A 17,614-nucleotide genomic window follows, 5' to 3' on the forward strand; every position below is an offset into this window, starting at 1 on the left:
CATATTGTTTGAAACAGGTACACAAACAACATTAATTTTTGATAAATAATTTAACAAACATCGATATAATCTATATCCTCGAATACATAATAATTAATGGAAGTGAACTTAAAAAAAAATTGTTACAGAAAAAATCCCACGACACTTACGCACTATTTAAAAAGGGCAAATATGGTCGTGATTGAAATCATACTTGACCTGCGCAAAACCACACGTCTGCCGTGACCGAGCAGACAAACACACACAAAAAGACCAACTACGGGCCTTGTTTGACATTACCTGTGTACTTAACGAGCTCGCTAAGCAAACACACGCATCGCCACAATAGCGAAGCGTGTGCAATAGTTATCATTTGTGCGCGCTTAATCTATTTAATTGTTAAGTATTTATTTTTGTTTATCAGCACTATTCCGATAAGAATATAGTGTAAATGAACTCGTTTGCAATATTTTTCTTCTTCTTCTTCCTCAGCTTCATGCTGTATCCCGCTTATAGCCGGATCGGCAGAGGGAACCTAGTGAGACATGTTATTATTAAGACACTTCATTTCCCAATTCTTCTGCCAGATGAGGCATTACGTGTTGAGTTGTAACCCCTTAGTACGTGCTTCTTGTAACCCCCTGGACTGAAAATTATATTCAAATATATATTTATTAACAATAACACAAACTAAATATTTTTCATGTCTTAGATGTGAAAATCGTCATTACATTTTTATAATCTTACATATCTTAGTACAAAACACTACCTAGAGCATTCTAATGATAAATTATAAAAATATATACCGACAAATTACACGGCTATCGCTAGACGAAGGCAACGTTTCATAATTCTCTTTTTAGTATAGATTACACACGGTATGCCCATTGCCCATGTCGGGCAGCGGTAACATCACTCAGTTGTCGCATTACAAACGTTTATCATAGTTGAGTCTATCTCAGTAAACTAAATTAAGTGAGAGTCATTTAGTTTTACTTGGTAATTATTGCGTGTCGTGTTTTCTTATCTCACAATTAAACAAATACCGCTGGTGTCAGCGCCTCCACAGTTTTTGCTGATCCGATGGCATTCCCTTGCTAGACGAAGTACTTTGAGATTTATTATTCTTAGAAATTATAAGATGTATATTTTCTAAGTTAAGTTTTATGACTTAATTTATTCTATATATAATATTTTTAAGAAAGCTTATTAATTGGCGTCCATTTTACAACAAATGTATGTCTAATTCATTCAAATATCTCAGACACTTACCTCAGACACTTGCAACGATCTTTCGCTATTTAAATTAATAAAACTTAAGAGGCATAGTTTTCTTAGCGACATAAGTCGTTCCGCAAAATGGCCGCTCTCAAATCTATGACAGGAAGTGTTCGCATGCCTTTAATCAGAGGTGGCCAAGTTCGCGTTATTTACGTCTAATATATAAAAATGTATGTAAAAGTAATTATATTGACAGCGTAGATTTCCTTCATTCTAATAAGCTTAATTTTAGTTTTTTTTTTTCAAAATCATGTCTGGATAAAAACACAAGGAGTAAATTTCCAATGGAATATTTCTCTCATAATAAATACTCCATTGGAAATTTATGCTATCCATTACAAATGAAATTAAATAAGTTTGTATTAATGTCATGGAAAATAAGCAGCAGTTTCAGTATTTCCCCGTTGGTAACTCCTGATCGTGACGTAGCCGTTCCGGCTGAATGTTATCAACAATTACTGTAATTAAATCCATTCTATTTCATATAACTATCTATTTAATGCCTTATAAATATTTATTTAGGAAACCGATTTTACTATTTTCTCGTGTACCTTCACGAATCTATTATAACATTTTTAAATGTAATAAAAAGCGGCAAAGGTTCTGTAAATATGAAATGCAGATTTTTAACTTCTTTTTGTCCAATAGATATTCTAGAAAAAAAAATGTAAGCAAACCAAAGGTTTCACTCTAAAAGTTTATGGTACTTACGCTTTGAAAGTTTGAAGAAAAATGATTAATTAGTTTCAGCATTTTTAATTAAAAGTCGAAATATTTTACCTACATATTGGTAATTGTCACTAATTTTATACAGAGCTTCGAAGGGTTTCCTTTAAAGTGGCCGATTTTCACATCCGACGATGTACAGGCTAAGAATAAGCTTTTTTGGCGTTTGTAAAATTTGTGTAATATGATTTTTCTAGCTATATCTCATATGTATGTATGTATATGTATACATATCTCGTATCTCAATAACCCTTGGTAAAAAAGGACAAGACGGTGTAAGATATTTCCAAAGACTAAGTCATAATTTTTATCTTTAAAATAATAAAGATATAAAGTAATTTGCAAATATGCTAGAAATACCTTGCATATTTATTTTTAAATAAATTTGTCCCTTGTATCAAATATTAAATTATTTACTTTGCAAGATATCTCTGGAAGATATCTATTTAAAAATCTTCGAAGATAACATAAACATCGTTTACCTTTTTCTTAATCTTTCTTTGTGAATAATATTATTAACTATTGCTTTTCAAGATTTCATGAATATAGTATATAAAATATTTAAATACTATATTCATTAACCTTTTTGATTAAAAGAGAATAAGTGAATGTTATAAAACACATAGGTAAGTATATCAATACAATAATAAAGTCTTATATATTTTACATCATATGACAAAACAAGTGATGTCACGTATCTATGGTAATTTTCGCGCATAATACAGGGTACCTATACAGAGGGAACCCAGTGTTAAAACACTCCGTTCCCTACTTTTCACGGATTTTTTGAGGGATTACGTATTGAGTGGTTCTACTGAACGCCGCGATTGGTTTTGTTAGAGCGAAAAAATATTAATAAATAATGCATTCCCCGACTGAAAATCGAACCCACAACCGTCACGTTTACAGTCACTGCACCATGACCGCCTCTGCACTATCTAGCATTATTTTGTACTGAATGTATAATTTTAATTTAATTTACAAAAGTAAATATGCATACTTTATTTAGGTCAAGCGCCGGATACATATGCATTCTCAAGAGAGCGATTGAACCTTTCTCACGGCATCAAGCGACCTGCAGTGTCCTATGATTCACAACTAAGGTAAAAAATAATAATTTTACTCTCAATAAAAATATGTACTCTGGTAGCTCCGCTAATTCGTTACAGTTCTTGGCGCTCGTTTCAACACTGACTCATCTCGTACGTAATATAAGATATTAATTTGAAAGGACCGGGGAGACAAAGGGATAGCGTAAATTAAGGTTTAACGGTAATATTAATCAAAACACGCTTTTTACGTTCCGGTGGTTTTGATTTTGATGTTTTTAAGGTAATTTTCAAGGTGTGTAAATTAACAAATTTGTTTTATTAATTTGGTTAATTAAGAATAGGTATATAATTTTGAGGTGAACATGATTGGTATCTGTATAGCGCATCAGAATTTTGCAATATCAATCGTCTATATGTCTAATATCATTTTGTTTGTTAAAGAGTTTATTTTTTGCTTCACGCTGAATCCCGCATATAGCAGTAGAGTTAGAGGGAACCTGGGAGTCTAGTGTTAAGACACTCCTTTTCCATTAAAACCCTCTCGCACCCTTCCTCACTTGCCACTGAATTCTGGAGGCATTGCGTGTTGAGTAGCGTTACCAGAGCGAGGAAATAAAAATATTAAATATTTCATTTCCTCGAGTGGGAATCGAACACACAACCTACAACGTTTACAGTCGCACGCTTGTGCCTCTGCAACACGAACTGGTCTCATAATCCATAATTCGAATTAATCTAGTTGTTTCACCAAAAACAGATAAATTATATCTGTAGTGATATGAAGATTCTGCATTTTAATTCAACTTAAAGGAAAAATACTTTTACAAGGTTAACTTCTATACCGATATTTTTATATCTATATTTGTATAATTTGCAATTTCAATATTTGAACTTGTCCTAAGCTTAAGTCTCGATAGTACTAGTCGAATAAATGTATGTAATTAATTTTATTTATGAAGCATAGTTAGTTACATCATTTGAAATCTCTCACGTCAGTAATTTCGATTAAGATGCAAGTCGCGTTCTGGCGCTTGCCGTGTCTTCCGATTGAGAACTTTCTTCCAATGGCGAACAAGAAAATATTATATTCCTGAGGTTATTATTGTTATAATGTTTGTAAGCTGCGTCTCTTACTTTTCTATTATTTCTTTTTTTATCATACTACTAGTGGACCCGAGCGCGGCTGCGCCCGCTTGAACTATACGAATATTTATTAAATATATTTATGAAATTATTTTCAGTTTTCAATAGAGAGATGCGTTAAGCAAGCACGTTTTGGGTGACGTTTTCTAACAACAAATTTTCCAAATCGTTGCTTAGCAACGGCGGTTGTTATAAACATGGCGGAATAAATTGCATGTCAAATTAATAAGTATTTTAATATATTGATATATATGGAAAATATTACATATATGAGAAAAAAAAGTATCCTATGTTCATCCCGAGACCCTCAAGTATCTCTATATGAGTATTTTATCACAATTAAATTAGCTGTTTGACCCTGATTGCGTAAAAGACACAGACAGACAGACAGACAGAGTTACTTTCGAATATATAATTTCGAATTTTCGAATAATATAGGTATGGATTTATAGATATTTTTCCTTTTGGGTGTGTTATAAATAATTTAAATTTCAGTATTATACAAAACTTTTGCAATTAAGATGAACCTCATTCTAAATTATACGCAATACTTTATAGAGAAAATCTACTGTCAAGGCAATTCGCAGATGAGTGGCGAAATTTAACGCCGCGCTTTATCACCAGAGCGGGAAAATGAGAATATGATAACAACACTTATAAAATGTTGAGATGCTGTTCGCTTATCCTCTCACTAGGTAGTTACTTTTATATATATTTTTTTAATAGTTATAATATATTTTTTATTAAAATAAGTAATAGCAGTCCTAGTGCTTATTTGATCAGGTAATATTTATAAAATAGTTAGTTTTCGTAACAATTTATATACATGTTCCCTCTCATTTACACTATATCGTATACCTAGGTTTTTTGTACAATCATTCCTATATTTTTATTTAGTTAAATTTTAATCAATTTCCTTGTAATAATTATTCCAAGAAATATTGATATTATCAAATAAAATATAATATTAAAAATTTTAATTCAATATATATCTTCAAGAAAAGTGTCATGCAATGTGCGTCATGAAACCGCAAAGCTCGTAAAAATTAATTAAAGCTCTTGTAATTTTTACAAGAATATACAATTTTTGATAGAGATTTCACTAGAGTTCTAAAAATGTATTTTTCTTGTGTGGAATAAAATTATAAAAATATAATATTTATTAGACTAGAGTATGTTATTATACATAAACGTATACTAACAAATATCGTGATTCTTAGTTCAGTAAAGCTAATACGAAAAGTGATAAGTTTTCTAGGCCTTTTCGACGCCGCGCCGTCGTGGTTCAGCGGCACAAGGGTGTGACGGTAACGCGACTGTTGTGTGTTCGATCCCCACTCGAGGAAGTGAAATATTTATTTACGTTTATATTTCCGTTTCTTCGCTTCTCTTCCTCTTCGCATCAAGACCAGCCCGGCGTCGAGTAAGGAACACTAGGTTACCCCTGCCTACCTTGCTGCGTGCGGGATACAGCGTGAAACTGACAAAATTTTGCCAATTATTGAATAGTACGAAAGTGATTCACATGGTACATCCAAGGCACATCCGAGTTACAAAAAAGATGAGTAATTTGAGTAATACAATTGCGAATATTTACATTTCTATGTACAAGGACATAAAGTTCAATGTTATGTGGCTAATACGTCTGTCATTACAGTTTTCATTATTTGCAATGATAAGTATAGTGGTTTAAGTGGTTAGATTTTAATGTAATTGCAAATGAATTAGATTCCTAGAATATGTCAAAGCTAATTCAATGATATTTTTAAAAAAGTTAGATACCTGCAACCCAGCTAATGAGAGAAAAACAGTGCGAGATGTAATGATAATGATGTGGTGATTCATGGGAAGTTACGTGTCTGACTCAGTTTATAAATATTTACATATTATAATATGTGATTTAGAAGATTTTCACCATGCATTAATGATGTAGGTACAGTACTATATTGGACGTATGGCGTACACCTAGTAACTCGCGTAACTCGCGTATATGAATGAATCATCATTACGAATATATAAATTGCAATATTTGATTAATGAGTGGCGAACCGGTGCTCATTGTTACGTAATCTGTGTAAACATTGGCCATGAATTCATACTATATTACTTATATTTTATAGATATGTTAACCATATGTTAACCATATTCTTCAGCCCATTTTTCACTATATGTGAGGTAGCAATATATCGGCTTTAAGTGCAATATATAGTTTATGGTTGTTTTATATTTAAAATCGTTAAGTGAATTGTATTAGACTGACAGAATACAATTTACTTCACCAATATCTCGTAGCTTTTTTTATTTTAATGAAACATTAGACTAAATGATAAATTGATAAAATAAACATGTTTATAAAAAAAATAAAGTAAGCTTTACTATATAATTTAAATAACATCAATAAATAAGCTATCAATAAAGCACAAATATCAATTCACGGGCGATAAAACTATTTATAACCTACTTTGTAAAGGTTGAAACAAAAAACTTGTTTCACATCTAATATATTAGCATCCCTAATTGGGCTTCCATTTAACATGATACCTTTTTATCAGTCTACAACTTCTTAACTTTGTAAAAGATATGTTTTGTCTAAAATCATTCCGTTTAAGATAAGGAGTGATAAGGGACGAGGGCTTTTCCCTTTTCCACAGAAGCGAGGAATTAGTGTTTTTTAGTGAGAGATTAGTAGCTATTTTAAAAACAAATAATATGCATATTGTTCTTAAGCTCGAGTGTAGATAGCGTTTGTCATTTACATGGACTGTGGAGAGGAGCTTAGAAAAATAAATTCCAAAGGATTTGTTCCCATAGTCCGAGTTTGTTTAGACGGCGTTAATTGTTTCGTAATCTGTTATCGTGTGAATGTTTTATGAGAGCGTGAGTGACACCACCCTCTATATTTACTTATAGTTTGCGGGATAAATTACATATAGGTATGTTTTGTTAGGCTGCCGTGTCCTTTCTTCGTGTTTTTTTTATTGTCATCGCTTGACACGGTGGTCCAATTATTATGATATTTTAGGTCGTTTGTGTAGGTTTAATGTTCATCATTCAAAAATATATAGTAGGTGTTTTTTTCTTTTCTCTTCTTATATGGTAATTATATTTTAAAATGTATGTTATTTTATAATGTGCCTATAATAAATTTATTACTTTAACTTACTTTTTCAAGTGTCAATGCGAAGATGCTATTAACAATGCTTACATAGTTAATTAATTAATTGTCTTTGTCTAAATTATATCTGCTTATTATTTTTTCTTTTGATGCCAACTTAATGAAAATGATTTTTTTTAAATTTTCATGTTGGCTAAAAATATACAAAAAAATTATCCATATCATTGTTCTTTTTTAAACCAATTCAGCAACTACAAAATGGAATGCTTCACTAATTTGAGAGAATTATAATTCAAACGGTTCCGAAAGTGAACGCCGCCGGAAGGTAAGGTGATATTATAACTACCTATAATATGCTTTATTTGTGGGAGATAATTGTTGTAGACAATTTAATGATATACAGATTCGTATTAAATTACCTTACTTTATTTTATTTTATATGGGAAATATAGTTGTGTGACTATAACATAAGTATGTAATTTAGACGTTTTAGTAAGTATCATTTTGTATAGAGTTATAGGTACTTATATTAAAAACGTTTTAGTACAGAAAAGTAATTAAAATTCAAATGCAAAATATTCTTTATTCAAATAGACAATTATTATAAGCACTTTTGAATCGTCGAATGATCGACATATGAACAAAAAGCTACCACCGGTTCGGAAGGCAGTTCTGCTGAGAAGAGCCGGCAAGAAACTCAACAATATATTGCAGATTGGACTTCTACGATCAGAGTTTCGAATCCGACTCGGGGAAATAATAATATATATCAAATATCCTGGTCCGGAGATCACGCCGGACTTGGGAAGACAAAAGTAGCGCTAAGTTTTTTTTTAGCAAGAAATAAAAAGCAGTAAATTATTAATACCTAAAACAACGAATTAACCAACAGATGCTTAACAAAATAAAAAAACGCTACTCATATTATAAAAAAATGCCTTATAATTAATATGTTATCACTTAATTAATTCACAACAAATAGGCCATCAAAATGAGAATTGCAAGAGAACGCGTCAGACGGACCGTTTCAAAATTAATTGGGCATAATTAATATAGCGTCTAACAGACTCCACCCAACTCCCGAACAAACTTGTGTTGTGTTCAATCGTTTTATTTCTTATACCTCTGCTTTACAACATTCAAAGTTGATTAGGGAAAAATCAAATAAGCTTTTATATTTTAAGCTTTAAAGCTCAATTTAGCTCGGAAATTAGTTTTTCGGTCGCATTATAAGGTTTATCGTGGTGTGTATCTAAGGCTTTTTTGTTACAACATTCCGAACAAAGCGCGAGTTGTAAAGAGCACCCGACGATACCACCCATTCATAAGGACAGTGGTGACCTATTGAGAATGATCATTTATAACATAATAATAAGGATATTCCATGTATTGAAAATATATCTTCATTGAATTCTTTTAGAGTAATTGTATTAAATAATACGTTTAATTACTACTTTCAAATAAATATACTTTAGCGTTGATTTAACACGGTTTTAATATTTTAATGCAATGTCGTTATTTAATAATATACATTGGATACTAAACCGCGCGTTCTCAACAAAGTTAAAGACCTACTTTAATTAGTAAATTATAATTTAGGAGCCATAAACTAAGATGTCATAATTAATTTTATTACAACAAAGACATAAAACGGCTACAAAATTAGCAATATAATTTATTTGTGACGATGTTAAATCATTTTAATTTATGCTAATCCATGTTTTGATATCGTACGGGCCACACGCGGTTGCGGGCTCTTGTAAAATGGACTTTGGGCTCGAAGCTGGTCCTTTTGTTGGAGTTGGCCTTGAAGGTTGGATTTACGAGCACCTTCCACTCATAATGAGCGTCAGCACTACTATTAACACCTTGAACTCAATGAAGATGTTCAGTGAACCTTAAAATAAAAAGTTGCCTATTGTGTCCAAAAACAATGGATGCAGTTGACATTTGCTCAAGCAATCCACTTACTGAGGTTTTTATTTTACTGTCCAAATTTCCACAAGCTGCTGAAAATTATTAATACGTAATGGAACTAAAAAAAAGAATAACAAAAAAAGTATAAGAACAAAAATAGGAATTACTGATAGTAGTATTCGAACTACCAAAATAGAGTCGGTCGTAGCATAGCGGCACAGCGCCTGGCTGTAAGCGTGATAGTTATGTGTTCGATTCCCACTCATTATTTTCATTTCCTCTCTCCACGGTAACAAAACAAACCATTCGCCATTGAGTTACACCACTCAATAATTAAATATGTCTAAAATAAGCGTAAAATGGGGAAAGAAGGGCCTGAACACTAGGGTCCCTCTGCCAATCCTGCTATATGCCTAAGCTAACGTAACATTAAAGCTAAAAGTAACATATATTTTAATAATATAATGTGTCTAATTAGCACTTTATTTATTTTCCCTATACGAAAGAAAATATTGAAATATCCTTACTATCATATTTTTCTTTTCATTTACAAAAAAAAACACAAACGCAGTCTCGAAGCGTATAATTAGCAAACAGCAAGTTTGGTCACCGAACGCGACCCAACGCCTCCCTTGACACCTTTTCAATAAATCCACTGTCAAAAAGTCGTTTATGATTTTTAAAAGATTTCAAAATCCAACAGAAAGGGAAAAAAATAACAATTTATGAGCACTTCACTCCCGCTGTAACCATTCAAAACCCAATAATTGTAGATTCTTTTACAGTAGTGTCCCGTTTATTTTGTATGGCCGATGAAGGCACCAGCGGGGGAAAAAACACATTCAACCAAAATCACAGGCGCCTTTAATCACCGCTATTGAGATCTATCGCGGGATCAAAGCGAGAGCGGCGCCACGACGAATTCGCACCTATAAATATTGTGATAAGGACCAATTTACCATTCGACACGGTCACGCTCGTTCACCTTTTTTGCGGGCAGCGGATGCTCGTGTCAAACGCTTTATTATTTTGAGTTTGTTTTGAAAATTCTTTTATTTGATGCATTATTTGCTGTTTCCTTTGTTACAGTTGTTCATCTGCCTATATCGGTGGGCGATTTGTTGGTGCTAGGGTGTTGGGGCTGGGTTCTTCATGCAATAATTTAGATGTCAAATAGGGATGTTTTTATGAGTTGACTGGAAGCGGATCATTTTAATGTTATTTATGACTTTGACGACCTTTAGGCGTGGTGTGTGAAAGAATCTGCGACGGCTTTGATGCCAACCGTGGGGACTCGTTGGTGGTATTTCCGTTAAAGTAACTACTAGCTTTATAACATGTTTTACAAACGTCATGTACCTAATCGTGTACTAAACTATTTTATAATATTATACTTTCTTATAATTTAGTACTTACTTAAATGTATGAGAAATGGAATGTATATATATTTTTTCAAGATCAGAAATCATATGTCAACTATCTCATAAAGTTTTATAAGGAAACGAATGCAGTTCATATAAATAATAAATAATTATTATAAAAAAAAAATAATAATAAAATAATTATATATAAACAATGACTACCACACGCTTAATATTATATAAATATTTATAAATAACGTAAAAACTCTGAACTTACGTAGCATACCAACAAGGCGTAGCACAAGCTTCTATTAGTTCATGTTCTGACAGAGCAAAAGACTTCAACGACTTTTGTTAAAAGGATTGTAAACAACTACATGCTAAATTTAATTTAGTCGTAGTCACTATATATGTACAGGTTCGAAATGGGGAAAATGATAATATTTAATGTATGTATGTAAGTAAGAAATTTTAGTGAAATATATTGACATAATATTTACTTATACTAATTTTCATATTTTGTAAATCCAATGTTGCTTTCCCGTACCTAGTAGATTAGTCAAAGGGAACCTGGGAACCTAATGTAAAGACACTCCTGTAACTCACTTTCCGCTGAATTCTTGAGGCATTGTGTGTTGAGTGTCGGATTTCAACACCGCGCTTTGCCTTGTTACCATAACGAAGACATGACAATATTAAATATTCCCTCGAGTGGGAATAGAACATCGTCACGCTTCCAGTCGCACCCTTGTGCCCCTGTACCACAACGGCACGCGCGGTCTTTTTATTTAATATAATAATTTGTTGTATATACTCGTACCTAAATTGAAACAAATAATGAGTTCTCCCTCACGTGCCACTTTTATCTCACTAAAATACCTGTAATGTTAAAATTAATGATAACAATTACCAAAATTATACGTCTAATTAACGAAAGAAAGAAAAAAGTTGACAACCGCGCCAGAATCTGTAAGATGTTTCATTGAATCGTTTCTTCTGCTGCGTTAAAATTGTCGTACACTTTATACTTATGTGTCTAACGGCATATTTAATAACATATACAAGAGTTCACACTAAGTTCTAAATATATAAAATAACTAGGGGACCCGAACACGGCTACGCCCGCTTGAACTATACGAATATTTATTAAATATATTTATGAAATTATTTTCAGTTTTCAATAGAGAGATGCGTTAAGCAAGCTCATTTTGGGTGACGCTTTCTAACAACAAACTTTGCAAATCGTTGCTTAGCAACGGCGGTTGTTATAAACATGGCGGAATAAATTGCATGTCAAATTAATAAGTATTTTAATATATTGATATATATGGAAAATATTACATATATGAGAAAAAAAGTATCCTATGTTCATCCCGGGACCCTCAAGTATCTCTATATGAGTATTTTATCACAATTAAGTTAGCGGTTTGGCCCTGATTGCGTAAAAGACAGACAGACAGACAGACAGACAGAGTTACTTTCGAATTTATAATATAGGTTTGGATACTTACAAAAATCAATTATTATCTAAGCATTGTCTGTAGCAAATAAATATGTCATTGTTCAATAGTATTGATCCTAGCCAAAGTTAATTTTATGAACATATCAATTCAAATCATTAATATATCATGAAATAAAGAGGGAGAAATTATCAAAATCTCATCTTAACGAAGTCTTGTTTTTTTTTTTTTTTTTTTTTTTTTCGGACTTGACTTTAATGCTGTTAGCCTTACTGGCCTTTACAGCGACACCGGGTGGGTAGGGAAGAGGGTACTCTGTCCCTGAAAATATGCAGGCACTGTGTGGCTGCCTGTGGGGAGTGCCGACGACGCAAGGGCGCCCCCTGCGGGGCTCGAACCTCGGCTTGCGGTCGTCGAGCGGGCTGGGAGTTTCCCTATTCTAAGCAAAGCCGGCCGCGACACAGAAGCCGCGACCGGGGGATAAAATTAGACTAATCTAAGGGAGCTAACGGTCCCTAACCGCTGGACCCGACGGCGCCGAGGCGCCGCCGGGCCGTGAGATAAGCTAGACTACGTCGTCGATTCCGGCGACGACGGTGTGTGTGTCGTGCGTGTGTAGTGTGTTTCCTACCTACGTACGGGCGTCATCGGGGTCTAAGAGGACGCTACGCGGGCGTCTACGAATCGCGTGAGGCGTGTAATTACACGCCTCAGCGACGAGGGGGTTCGCGTGCGAGCCTGCGCGCTCAAAGTAGCGCTTCGCTAAGCGTTTGCAGTGCTCGTGAATCGATTCCAGTTCAAAATCTCTATGTAGGTCGACATTACGCACGTACCAGGGGGAACCTGATGCGATGCGCAGGAATTTATTTTGCACTTTTTGCAAGGGAGCAAGCTTGGTGTGCGCGAACGCAACGCAAGCGTAAGTGAGGACAGGTCTAATACAAGCTTTGTATAGTGTCAGCTTATTTCTAAGTGACATTTTACTATTCTTGTTTATGAGATAATATAATCTATTGAGAATGTACTTTGCTTTATTGCAGACTTTTGTAATGTGGGGTTTGAAAGTTAATCTAGAGTCTAGAGTGACACCTAGATATTTGACCTGTTTTTCCCAGGGAATGGGTTTGTCTAAGAGATGGATGGTAGAGACTCTAATATTTTTATTAAGAGGGAAGAGTATTGCTTTACTCTTCTCGGGATTGACTTCGATTCTCCATTGGCGGAACCACTCACCGAGTGCGCGGGCCGCTTTCTGGAGTCGATCTTTTAATAGGATAGTACAACGCGAGGTTGTGAAGAGGGCTGTATCGTCGGCGTACATAGCCAGGTGAACACCCGGAGTGAGCGGGATATCACTGGAGTACAACGAGTACAGGATAGGACTTAGCGTAGAGCCTTGTGGCACGCCTGCGCGGAGGAGGCGGGGGGAAGAGAGAGTGCCTTCGACTTTATAGCGAAAGTATCTATTCGAGAGAAAGTCCCGCAGGATGTGTACGAGACAGTCTGGCAAGCCGTAAACGGCGCGCAGCTTGTAAATCAAGCCGTTATGCCAGACTTTATCGAAAGCTTTCGCTATATCGAGAAAAATAGCAGCTGTATTGCTGTGAGAAGGATCCCTAAGGTTGTATCGAGCTATATGCTCTACAACACGGTGGACTTGATGTATGGCGGAATGTTTCTTTCTGAAACCGAATTGCTCATTGCAGAGCAGAGAGTCGGCCTCTACCACCTCTGAGAGTCTAACGAGAATGATTCTCTCGTAAATTTTACCTAAACAGCTGAGAAGGCTGATAGGTCGATAACTGGACGGGATATTCCGCGGCTTATTAGGCTTGGGAATGCCTATGACTATGGCCTCCTTCCATTCGTCGGGGAATGAGCACGACTTAAGAAGGGAATTGAAAATAATGACCAATAGAGATATGAACTGAGCCGGTAGGGACTTGAACATTCTATTAGACAATTTATCGGGCCCCGGGGCCTTCCTATCTTTGAGGTTTTTGATGATGACTTTGACCTCGTCTTCAGAGGTCGGGCGGAGCGGTTCCCCTTGCGGGGGCGTCAGCGCCCATTCTGCGACCGCGGAATCCACACGCGCAATGTGGCTCGGATCGCAGGGCTGACTACTCGGGGTACATTGAGCCTCTAAACTGTCAGCGAGACATTCCGCTTTTTCGGTGTCATCGGCGGCAATTGAACAATCTGACCTAACTAGAGGAGGCATAGTCGAGAGACAATCGACTCTAAAAGCTCGCGACAGCGCCCAGAATGCCTGGTGCGATGGAGCGAGCCCCTCGAGCTTCTTATCCCACGACTCACCGCGCAGAAGTTCGAATTCGAATCGAACTCTCCTCTTTAATCTGTAAAATTCCCTACGATTGTTGTCAGTCGGGTAGGTATCGTGTCGTCGCATAGCTACGTTCCTGCGTCTAATCAATCGCCTGAGCTTTTCTGAGATATCAAACCTACCGTCGGGCAAGTTTGTTACCTCTTTCGAACAACTCTGGATTGTATTTAAAATATAATCGGTAAATTTATTCGCCGCGTCTATCGCTAGCGCCGCGGAGTCGGCGATGCCAGGTATTAAATCCTTAAGAGGGGATTCATTCGAGCGGAGGAGCTTTGCAAATCTCCTCCAGTCGACCACAGTTTTGGTGGGAGGGCCTGAGGGGCGCTCGTCACCTAACTTGAGAATGACAGGACGATGGTCCGAATCTAGGTCGAGAATGGTATCTATTGAACGTTGCGACAGTGCAACGTTCGAAAGTATGGCAATATCGAGTACATCGCCTGTGCCGAGGACACTAAAGCGAGTGGGAGAAGGCGGGCCTATAACACAAGCGTTATATTTCTCAGTGAAGGCTAGAAGCCTCTTGCCGCTGACATTAGTCACCGACGAATTCCAAAGTCTATGTTTGCAATTGAAATCCCCGATCAGAAGGACCGAGTCTCCCATACTAAGTAGCGCCAAAATGTCGCTTTCTAATAATTGCCTAGACGGCGAACGATAAACAGAAGCTATAATTAAAGGCTGATGGCCTGTGAGGAATACCTGACACACCGACGCCTCGGCTGCTTCGAGAGACGGAGGGTCGAGTGGTATACAGTGTAAATTCTTCTTGTAATAAATCATAGTGCCTCCACCGTGGGTGGCTCTATCATTTCTTACAATCCTGTAGTTCGCAATGCCAGGACTACGAACAGCAGGTTTAAGAAAAGTCTCCTGTATACATAAGATATCTAATTGATGGGCGTGCGCGAAGGCGCTCACAGCCTCTTTTTGGCGTTTGACACCGTTTGCGTTAAAGGTCGCTATTGACAGGGCTCTAGGTTTAATACGCGCGAGTTGCGAGTCAGCGGGCCGTGGGGTAAATCTATTGATGACCGCCATTGGAAAAATTTAAACCGCGACGAAGCCTTGAATGGCTTCGATGAGATCTATATGATCTATAATAACTTGAGCGCGATCGTCGGAACCGTTCGTGTTCCTAAGTTTCGCCGCGAGGACTTTGATTTCTTTGAAATCAAAACATCTAGCGAATCTTAACACAAGTGCTAAGTCGCTAGCGTTAGAAGAGGGGGCGGGCGCGGCGCGGGAATGCGCGGGTGCGGGCGCGGGCGCGGCGCGGGAAGGCGCCGGGCGCAAGGGCGCGGTCGCGGTCGCGCCGGAAGGCGCGAGCGCGGGGCGGGGAGCCGCTACCTGAGGGGTAGGCGGCTGTACCGGTGCCGCGGCGAGGGCGACGACCGGTGTAGGTGCGGGTTTAAACCACGCATTCTCTTTAGGGAGAGGGGCGGGCTCGTATTGAGTAGGAGCCGGCTCCTTTTTATTGGAGGTGCGCTTTTTGCCTCCGCGCCTAGTGCGTCTGCGCGGCGCGCGGGAACATCCGCGATAGTTCGCGGGATGGCCCTGCGTCTCGCATAGCACGCAGCTTGGGGGCACAGCGGGATCGGGGACTTTGCGGGGACAATCCGCTGTCGCGTGATCGTCTAGGCACTTAACGCACCTAGGCCGCGCGAAACAATTGCGGGCAGAGTGCCCGTATAATTGGCAGCGATGACACTGCCCAATGAGACCCCTCGTATGTGGGGGTTCGACTCTGATGCCGGTGAGAGAACACACCGACCTCAGATTGAATATTTCCTTTCCCTCCTTAGTGAGGTCAAGGATGACTAACACGATATCGAATTTCGCTTTGGTACGCGAATTATAGAGACGGTGCGCCTGGCGCACGGGGTAGCCTTTGCTACGAAGGTCATCTAACACGAGATCGACTTCGATCTCTTTGGGAATGCCCTTGAGAACGACGCGCAATTGGCGCTCGTCCTCCAGGGCGTAAGAGTGGTACCCTATCTGGTACTCACGAAGGAAAGAGGTAAATTGTCGGTGTTCCGACGAAGACCTAACTTGGATTTTGATTCCAACCTGCGTTAAGCGCGCGGTGGAATATTGGACATTGTGGCTATTGAGCCACTGCGACACCTTGCCCCATTTGTGCTTATCTTGCACATAAATGGGCGGCGGGGGTTTAACGCGGGGCGCGCGGGGGGGTACATCCTCTTCCCGCTCAACCGCAGAGGCGGGGGCAGGGGAGGGGAAAACCGTTAAGTCGTTCGCGCGGGAACGCCGGCCGTCGGGTTTGTTCGCCTTTTTGGGCGGGGGGGGGGCCTTAGGGGCCCTGGCCTTACGCTTGGCCGAGCGCGATCCGACGGTCTCGAAACCGTCATCGTCCGAATCGGAGGACAGGCAAGTGCCCTCCTCCATCTCTACCTCAGTCTGGATCGGCGTAGGGGCACGAGAATGCTCCCTCGGCGGGGCGACTCCGAGGTCGCAAGGCCCACCGGAGAACAACGGCTCATCTTCGGCACTCGGGCCGGCAGCTGAAGGCTGCATTTCGGCGTCCGGGCCGACCTCTGGCGCGCTAGGCGAGCTAGGCGCATCGTGTCGCGTTTGCGCGAACTTCATCACGGCGTTGAATGCCTCCCCGTGGAAGGTCTCTAAGTACCTCAGCAGCTCGGAGCTACTGAGGCCGGCCATGCTTTGTCTCTCCCCTCACCTTGCGGCGAGGGACGGGGTGTGTGCTTTAAAACTAACACTATATATAACAAGCAAAATCTACCGTCGGTGAACAGTAGGTGAGTACCTATCTAATAACAACTGTGTATTCACTTACTGAACAAACAATCCGGACGCTGGAAACGAGCGATGCGGGACTCGGCAACCACAGGGCAACGCAGCGCAGCAGGACGCCACGCAGCTCAGCAGTCGCAGGAATCCGCAGCACAACACTAATATAAATACAGTATCACTTCGACAAGGGATCGAAATAAATATAATAGCCCAATTGTGCGACCTCACCGAAGCAAGGCCGAATCGGATCTGACGAAGTCTTGTTTTTTTTTTTTTTTTTTTTTTTCCGGACTTGACTTTAATGCTGTTAGCCTTACTGGCCTTTACAGCGACAACGGGTGGGTAGGGAAGAGGGTACTCTGTCCCTGAAAATATGCAGGCACTGTGTGGCTGCCTGTGGGGAGTGCCGACGACGCAAGGGCGCCCCCTGCGGGGCTCGAACCTCGGCTTGC

The sequence above is a fragment of the Heliconius melpomene genome, chromosome 18 (genome assembly GCF_056956725.1).
Source record: "Heliconius melpomene rosina isolate 202511_hmr_F chromosome 18, ASM5695672v1, whole genome shotgun sequence".
Lineage (NCBI taxonomy): Eukaryota > Metazoa > Arthropoda > Insecta > Lepidoptera > Nymphalidae > Heliconius > Heliconius melpomene.